Source organism: Bubalus kerabau, chromosome 1 (assembly GCF_029407905.1).
Source record: "Bubalus kerabau isolate K-KA32 ecotype Philippines breed swamp buffalo chromosome 1, PCC_UOA_SB_1v2, whole genome shotgun sequence".
In the NCBI taxonomy this organism is placed as follows: domain Eukaryota; kingdom Metazoa; phylum Chordata; class Mammalia; order Artiodactyla; family Bovidae; genus Bubalus; species Bubalus kerabau.
The window spans coordinates 120,923,970-120,932,909 of record NC_073624.1 but is presented as its reverse complement, the minus strand read 5'-3'; the positions used below and the strand labels follow the sequence as shown (position 1 = coordinate 120,932,909).

Genomic DNA, 8,940 nt, shown 5'->3' with positions numbered 1-8,940 from the left:
CCAAATTCTAATCACTGGACCCCCAGGGAATTCCCTAAATATTTTTCTACAAGTCTGCAATCAAATAAGTTTCTTCTGCAAATGAAAAAATGCTCAGAGTAACCAAAATAATCTCTGGGAATAACCCCTCTTCCCTACCACCCTTCCCCATTGTTATTTTAAATGGTATTCCCTCTTTTTATAAACAGCCTTATTAGCAATGAATTTGAAAAGTAAAATGGGGTTTCAAGCAACATAAATCCAGTCGCCCAACGTTCACCTGATGTCTTTATGCTTCAGGCACTGTGTTCCGGATCTAGTGAATCAGAGATGACTGGGATAAGGACGGTGCCCTCCGGGTCTGATAAGAGCGGGGAAGACAGACGTGTGTAACTAGCATGTTGGATAAATGTGACACGTGGACTGTGTTAATCACAGCCCACTTTTAGTCTTCTATTGGCCCTTCAAACTTCCCATATAGAAACATGGACATTTGCCATATGAATAGCAAGCTGTGATCACTCCTTAGTCCTAGAAACAGGTGGGAGAATGGATGAACTCTAAGAGAGCAGAAAAACATTCCCCTTCCCCACTGCAGGCTTCCAGCTGAAGCAGGTTCAAGCTGAGAGTGGGGATTTGGTGGGGGAAGATTTGTTTGTATGTTTGGCTTTTATTTTTTAACCCAGGTGTGTCTATTCTAAATCGTGAATTAAGACTGCTGATGAACTCAAGTTTTGCTGATTCTGGTTGACTGAATGTTCGTATGGCCCCACATGTTGAAATCGTAACCTCCAGTGTGATGGTGATAGGAGGTGGGGCTTTGGGAGGTGATTGGATCATTGATCCTCCTGAATGGGATCAGTGCCTTATAAAACAGATGCCAGAGAGCTCTCTTGTCCTCTCCACCACATGAGGGCACTTGAGAAAATGGCCATCTGCAACCCAGAAGGGGGCCCTCACAGAATCCGACCTTGCTGCCACCCTGACCTTGGACTTCTAGCCTCCAGAACTGTGAAAAGTAAATTTCTGTTCCTTGTAGGTCACCCAGTCTCTGGTACTTTTGTTACAGCCATTGGAACAGACTGAGACACTAGTGTAGAAGTGGGAAGGGAGATAGAGGCAGGAAGAAATAAGTCTGCAATGATAGTTTTGGTTGTCTAGGCATGGCAGATGGTGACTGCAGCCATGAAATTAAAAGACGCTTACTCCTTGGGAAAAAAGTTAGACCAACCTCGACAGCATATTAAAAAGTAGAGACGTTACTTTGCCAACAAAGGTCCATCTAGTCAAGGCTATGGTTTTTCCAGTAGTCATGTATGGATGTGAGAGTTGGACTATAAAGAAAGCTGAGCACCAAAGAGTTGATGCTTTTGAACTGTGGTGTTGGGTTAGACTCTTGAGAGTCCCTTGGACTGCAAGGAGATCCAACCAGTCCATCCTAAAAGAAATCAGTCCTGAATATTCATTGGAAGGACTGATGCTGAAGCTGAAACTCCAATACTTTGGCCACCTGATGTGAAGAACAGACTCATTTGAAAAGACCCTGATGCTGGGAAAGATTGAAGGCGGGAGGAAAAGGGGACAACAGAGGATGAGATGGTTGGATGGCATCACTGACTCAATGGACATGAGTCTGAGTAAACTCTGGGAGTTGGTGATGGACAGGGAGGCCTGGCGTGCTGCAGTCCATGGGGTCGCAAAGAGTCAGACAGGACTAAGTGACTGAACTGAGGCATGGCAGATGGCAAAAGCTGGTGTTACTGGATTAGTCTCATATAGGAGGTTAGACTTGGTATTACCTTGTGGGGTGCTTTTGTGGGCTATTTGGAGGTTTCCTGGAAGCACTTCCTCCGGAAGTGGTAGCCAGTCTCAGTGCAATCCCTGGCTTCACCGTCAAAGAGCGAGTCAAGCACTTTCTTGCCCTCTGGGATCCCAGGCAGGGATTAGTCCCCTGGGGGTCTAACTTTCTACAGCATGACTCGGGTACTGGCTTGCTCTCTCCTCTCCTTCACAGTTCTTAACACCAGCAGCTGCATCTGTAGTCCAAGTGGTTCGTTCCATCAGTTATCTGTTAAAGCAAACTACCCCAAAACTTAGTGGATAACAGCAAAAACCATTCATTTGCTCAGTTTGTGGCTGGCTGTTGGGGTTGAGCTCAGCTGGGCAGTTCTGTTTTAAGTGACGTCAGCTGGGCTCACTCAGCCATGTCTGCAGTCAGGTGACAGGTCAGCAGGAGGGTGGACGGGCTGGTTGTGATGGCCTCTTTTGTATGACTAGCTCCTTGATGCTGCCTCTTGACTAGGCTTCTCTACATGACCTGTCTGTCATCCTTCAGTAGGCTTCTTTACCAGAAGACACAGGCATGTCAAGAAACCAAAAGTAGGAGCTGCAGGTTCTCTTAAGGCCTTGTCTTAGAAGTCTCATGATGTCATTTCTGCCACAATTATCGGTCCAAAAGTTAAAAGGCTCCTTAGATTCAAGGAGTGGAAAAATGTACTCCACCCTTCATGGAAGGAATACTAGAGTTACATGCGTTAGTCACTCAGTCATGTCCAACTCTTTGCAACTCCAGGCTCCTAAGGTACCCTTCCAGGCTCCTCTGTCCATGGGATTTCTTGGGCAAGAATACTGGAGTGGGTTGCCATTCCCTTGTCCAGGGGAATCTTCCTGACCCAGGGATCAAACCTAGCTCTCCTGCATTGCAGGTGGATTCTTCACCATCTGAGCCACCAGGGAAGCCATATTAAAGGAGAAAGGTGACAGGCATGTGATGACGTGGCGGGCATTCTAACAAATCTCCCACTCTGTTACTTGTTGATTTCTGGGCATCTAGCCTCCTCCTGCTTGAGGTCATCTTACCTCTCAAATAACCCCACTGGACAGGATTCAAGACCACCTTGTGATAAGGCTTCACAGGTGAATTTCATGTGCTCTGTGGGAAAAATCTGTGGGTTGCTTTCACAACCCCTGGAAGTGCTAGCCAATCTCAGTGAAATCTCTGGCTTCAGCATCTAACAGGGAGTCGGACACTTTCTTGCCCTCTGGAATCCTGGGCAGGGCTCAGTCCTTGGGATGAACGTTGGCATTAACTTTCTCAGGTATGACTTGGGCACTGGCCTTCCCTCTCTCTCTGAACTAAAGGAAAAACTCTCTCAGGGTGCACTTGAAGTTTCCTCCCCAGGTTGAGGATTCACAGCTTGGCTACCACTCCCTCTAAAGGAACTGTTCACTCTCCACACAGCTTTCTCCTCTCTGGCTGCATTTTATAACTCTGGTCCGGCTAAGGAGTCCAGGAGTTCTGCAGCAGGTTTCAGGTTCTCTGTGGAAGGGTGTGTGCACTATCCTCAGTTCAGCCTCCAGATGCCAGTCATACTTGCATCTCCATCACAACGAGGCAGGTAGAGTCATTGGTGTCCTAACACTGTGTGTTCACATACATTATATTTTATCCAGGATACAAGGGTAAGACAAAGGCAAGTGAGAACCCTGCCAGTAGCTGCTTGGTGATCTGAGAACACCTGGCAGAAAATATTAACTGGGACACTAAAAGATGAGTAAAAGTTTGTCAAGTCAAGATGGTGGGGACTCCCTCCCAGAGGGTATGACGACACATCCAAGTCCTGGGTTGCAAAGGGTGTAACATTTTGAAGGGGCTGTGGCTAGAGATTTGGTACTGACTAAAGATGTAAGCATCTGAATGCAGAGTTCCAAAGAATAGCAAGGAGAGATAAGAAAGCCTTCCTCAGCGATCAATGCAAAGAAATAGAGGAAAACAACAGAATGGGAAAGACTAGAGATCTCTTTAAGAAAATTAGAGATATTAAGGGAACATTTCATGCAAAGATGGGCTCAATAAAGGACAGAAATGGTATGGACCTAATAGAAGCAGAAGATATTGAGAACAGGTGGCAAGAATACACAGAAGAACTGTACAAAAAAGACCTTCACAGCCAAGATAATCACGATGGTATGATCACTCACCTAGAGCCAGATATCCTGGAATGTGAAGTCAAGAATGGGCCTTAGCATCACTACGAACAAAGCTAGATTTGAACAAAACCAATTCCAGTTGAGCTATTTCAAATCCTGAAAGATGATGCTGTGAAAGTGCTGCACTCAATATGCCAGCAAATTGGAAAACTCAGCAGTGGCCACAGGACTGGAAAAGGTCAGTTTTCATTCCAATTCCAAAGAAAGGCAATTTCAAAGAATGCTCAAACTACTGCACAATTGCAGTCATCTCACACGCTAGTAAAGTAATGCTCAAAATTCTCCAAGCCAGGCTTCAGCAATATGTGAACTGTGAACTTCCAAATGTTCAAGCTGGTTTTAGAAAAGGCAGAGGAACCAGAGATCAAATTGCAAACATCTGCTGGATCATGGAAAAAGGGAGAGAGTTCCAGAAAAACATCTATTTCTGCTTTATTGACTATGCCAAAGCCTTTGACTGTGTAGATCACAATAAACTGAAAAATTCTTCAAGAGATGGGAATACCAGACCACCTGACCTGCCTCTTGAGAAACCTATATGCAGGTCAGGAAGCAACAGTGAGAACCGGACGTGGAGCAACAGACTGGTTCCAAATAGGAAAAGGAGTATGTCAAGGCTGTATATTGTCACTCTGCTAATTTAAGTTATATGCAGAGTACATCATGAGAAACACTGGGCTGGAAGAAGCACAAGCTGGAATCAAGATTGCCGGGAAAAATATCAATAACCTCAGATATGCAGATGACACCACCCTTATGGCAGAAAGTGAAGAGGAACTAAAAAGCCTCTTGATGAAAGTGAAAGAGGAGAGTGAAAAAGTCCCATCACTTTATGGGAAATAGATGGGAAACAGTGGAAACAGTGTCAGACTTTATTTTGGGGGGCTTCAAAATCACTGCAGATAGTGACTGCAGCCATGAAATTAAAAGACGCTCACTCCTTGGAAGGAAAGTTATGACCAACCTAGATAGCATATTCAAAAGCAGAGATATTACTTTGCCAACGAAAGTCCATCTAGTCAAGGCTATGGTTTTTCCAGTGGTCATGTATGGATGTGAGAGCTGGACTGTGAAGAGAGCTGAGCGCCGAAGAATTGATGCTTTTGAACTATGGTGTTGGAGAAGACTCTTGAGAGTCCCTTGGACTGCAAGGAGATCCAACCAGTCCATTCTGAAGGAGATCAGCCCTGGGATTTCTTTGGAAGGACTGATGCTAAAGCTGAAACTCCAATACTTTGGCCACCTCATGTGAAGAGTTGACTCATTGGAAAAGACTCTGATGCTGGGAGGGATTGGGAGCAGGAGGAGAAGGGGATGACAGAGGATGAGATGGCTGGATGGCATCACTGACTCGATAGACATGAGTTTGAGTAAACTCTAGGAGTTGGTTGTAGACAGGGAGGCCTGGCATGCTGCAATTCATGGGACTGCAGAGAGTCGGACACGACTGAGCGACTGAACTGAACTGAACTAAACCGAAAGACTGAAAGTGAAAGCGTTAATTACTCAGTCACGTCCAACTCTTTGTGACCCCATGGAGTGTAGCCTGTCATGCTCCTCTGTCCCTGGGATTCTCCAGACAAGAATACTGGAGTGGGTAGCCATTCTCTTCTCCAGGGTGTCTTTCTGACCCAGGGATGGAACCCAGGTCTCTTGCATTGACAGATTCTTTACCATCTCAGCCATCAGGGAAGCCCTGGTAGTTTGGAATCTGTAAAGGACCCTAATACTAACCCTGTGACCTTGGGGCAAAACATAGTCTTTCTATGAGGAAAATGGTGTTAGTATGCGTACTTTAATTTCACATATCGTTGATATCAAATCAGTCAATATAAGTAAAAAGCCTCTGGGAAAACCATGTGCTCTAGGCAGAATAATGGTCCCCAGAGGCTGTCCATGTCCCAGTCTTTGGAGTCCATGACAACCAGACCTGTGAAAGGAGACTTACAGATTAAGGTTAAGAACTTTGAGGTGGGGAGATTAGCCTGGATTACCCAGGTGAATTCAACTTCCTCACAGGCATCCCTTAAAATGGAAAACTTTTCCAGGCTGTGATCAAAGAAAGAGATGTGACAACAGAAGAAGAATCAGAGAGATGCTGGTTTTGCAGATGGATGAAGCAGGCCATGAGCCAAGGAATGTGGGAAGCTTCTAGAAGCTGGTGAAGTGAGGAAATGCATTCTTCCCTGTGGTCTGCAGAAGAATGCAGCCCTGCCGATGCCTTGACTTCAAGACTTCTGACCTGCAGAACTGTAAGGCTATTGCAGTGATTTTGGAATCCAAGCAAATAAAGTCTGTCACTGCTTCCACTGTTTCCCCATCTATTTGCCATGAAGTGATGGGACTGGCTGCCATGATCTCAGTTTTCTGAATGTTGAGTTTTAAGTCAACTTTTTCAGTCTCCTCTTTCACTTTCATCAAGAGGCTCTTTAGTTCCTCTTTGCTTTCCGCCATAAGGGTGGTGTCGTCTGCATATCTGAGGTTATTGATATTTCTCCCGGCAATCTTGATTCCAGCTTGTGCTTCATCCAGCCCAGCATTTGTCATGATGTACTCTGCATATAAGTTAAATAAGCAGGGTGAAAATATACAGCCTTGACGTACTCCTTTTCCTATTTGTAACCAGTCTGTTGTTCCATGTCCAGTTCTAACTGTTGCTTCCTGGCCTGCATATAGGTTTCTCAAGAGGCAGGTCAGGTGGTCTGGTATTCCCATCTCTTTCAGAATTTTCCACAGTTTATTGTGATCCACACAGTCAAAGGCTTTGGCATAGTCAATAAAGCAGAAATAGATGTGTTTCTGGAATTCTCTTGCTTTTTTGATGATCCAACGGATGTTTGCAATTTGATCTCTGGTTCCTCTGCCATTTCTAAATCCAGCTTGAACATCTGGAAGTTCCCAGTTCGTGTACTGTTGAAGCCTGGCTTGGAGAATTTTGAGCATTACTTGTCTAGTGTGTGAGATGAGTGCAATTGTGCGGTAGTTTGAGCATTCTTCAGCAGTGCCTCTCTTTGTGACTGGAATGAAAATTAACCTTTTCCAGTCCTGTGGCCACTGCTGTACTACCTGGGGAGGCCTTAGTTAATATAGTTTGATATAAAAAATATATATTTTTCTTCCCTCTTGAAAAATAAATTACATGAACCTAGTTAATTCATGTAACATTGGAGGTTATCTTTTTCACAGAATAATACCAATAATGTCAAATATAACAGTGACTTCCCTGAGGTTCCATCTCAGGTCCATGAAGATTCCACATGATGCGGGGCAGCTAAGCCTGGGTGCCACGGCAACTGAAGCCTGCGCACCTAGAGCCCGTGCCTGCAACAAGGGAAGCCACCACCGTCAGAGCCTGCACTAGCAGTAGCCCTGCTTGCGGAAACTAGAGGAAGCCTGAGAGCAGCCCCGGAGACCTTGCACTGCTGAAAATAAATAAATAAAAATTCAGAAAAAGTAGAAGTAACTTGCTTTCGCATGGCACTTTGGATGTGTCAAATAGCAATGATAACGTGTATGGGTGCGTGCTCATTTGCTCAGTCGTGTCTGACTCTGTGACCACATGGACTGTAGCCCTCCAGACTCCTCTCTCCATGGGATTCTCCAGGCAAGAATACTGGACTGGGTTGCCATTTCCTCCTCCAGGGCATCTTCCCAACGCAAATTGAATCTGAGTCTCCTGTGTCTCCCACACTGGCAGGCAGATTCTTTACCACTGAGCCACCTGGGAAGTCCAATGATAACATTCACTATCTGCATATTATAATACTAGAGACTGTGCTAGGTAGGTTAGAAGGGTGAACTCACGTGATCCTCACAGCAACATCGTGAGCGAGGTGCTATTAATAGCCCCATTTTACGGATGAAGAACCTGAGGCCAGAGAGGCTAAGTAAACAGGGTCATGCAGCTCGTGAGTGGCAGAGCTAGGCTTGGAACCCAGGCAGTCTAGCTGTAGGACTTGTGCTGTATCCGGCTGCCTTTCAAAGCTCACATGGTCTATTAGTTTTCTGTGGCTGCTGAAAAATGGAAAAATGATCACAAACTTAGTGGCTTAAAACAACACTGATTTGAAGGGGACAGCAGAGGATGAGATGGTTGGATGGCATCATCAACTGAATGGACATGAGTTTGAGCAAGCTCCGGGAGTTGGTGATGGACAGGGAAGCCTGGCGTGCTGCAATCCACGCGGTCACAAACAGACACAACTGAGCAGCTGAACTGAATAGTAATCACAGGGCTCCCTATGCTCTTTAAACTCATCAACAGTTGTTTCCTTACTCATGCTGCACGTATCCAGGCCATCTGGACTATTAATACTCTCAGGGTATCTCCTATGCTTTCAGATATCTCCATGTTATTCCATACATTCTTACTAGAAGGCTTTTGCTTCTATTCTGGCAGGAAGTTGACTGGCATCTGTGAGAACACATATGTACTTGCACATGATAGATTAGATCCTAGAGTGATAGGAATATGGTAAAATAATTTCTGTGTCCACTTTCCAAATTCCTTTATTCTTTTAATTTCCACCCCATATTCCTACCCTAGAAGCCTCTATCTTTAGAGCCTTTGAGGGAAGAAACAAGAGACATTACAAAAAGTAGGAAGCACTATCTAAATATCCCGATCACCATGGTCCCTACTAGGTTTCTGCCTGGTGGAAGAAAAGAAAAATCATCTGGCTTGAGAGGACATGTCTTTGAACCATCTCTGTGTCATGCTCACTGTCCCACTCTCCCTAGGAGCTGAATGAGTCTCACCCATTTTTACATACTGACAGATTAGTGGGTGCTCCTGGAAGATTTCCTCACCTCCCACCACCAGATTTTTGTTTCCCCACTTATGATCAGGGTTGCTAAGATGACCTCTCCTTGAGTGCATGCATGCATGCATGCTTAGTCATGTCCAACTTTTGCAACCCATGGACTATAGCCTGTCAGGCTCCTCTGTTCATGAAATTTTCCATGCAAGAA

General features: G+C 45.1%; 1 long non-coding RNA gene across 2 annotated transcripts; it reads left to right on the top strand.

Annotated features, from left to right (window-relative positions):
- Window positions 1-17: 17 nt before the first annotated feature.
- Window positions 18-8,280, top strand: LOC129657358 (uncharacterized). 2 transcript variants are annotated; one of them, XR_008716699.1, is made up of 3 exons: window positions 18-1,761; window positions 2,685-3,077; window positions 6,018-6,152. It is a non-coding gene; the product is annotated as an uncharacterized LOC129657358 (long non-coding RNA). The 2 variants fall into 2 exon arrangements; XR_008716700.1 differs by adding an exon at window positions 7,210-8,280 and having other exon boundaries at window positions 114-3,077; window positions 6,018-6,221.
- The last annotated feature ends 660 nt before the right edge of the window (window positions 8,281-8,940 follow it).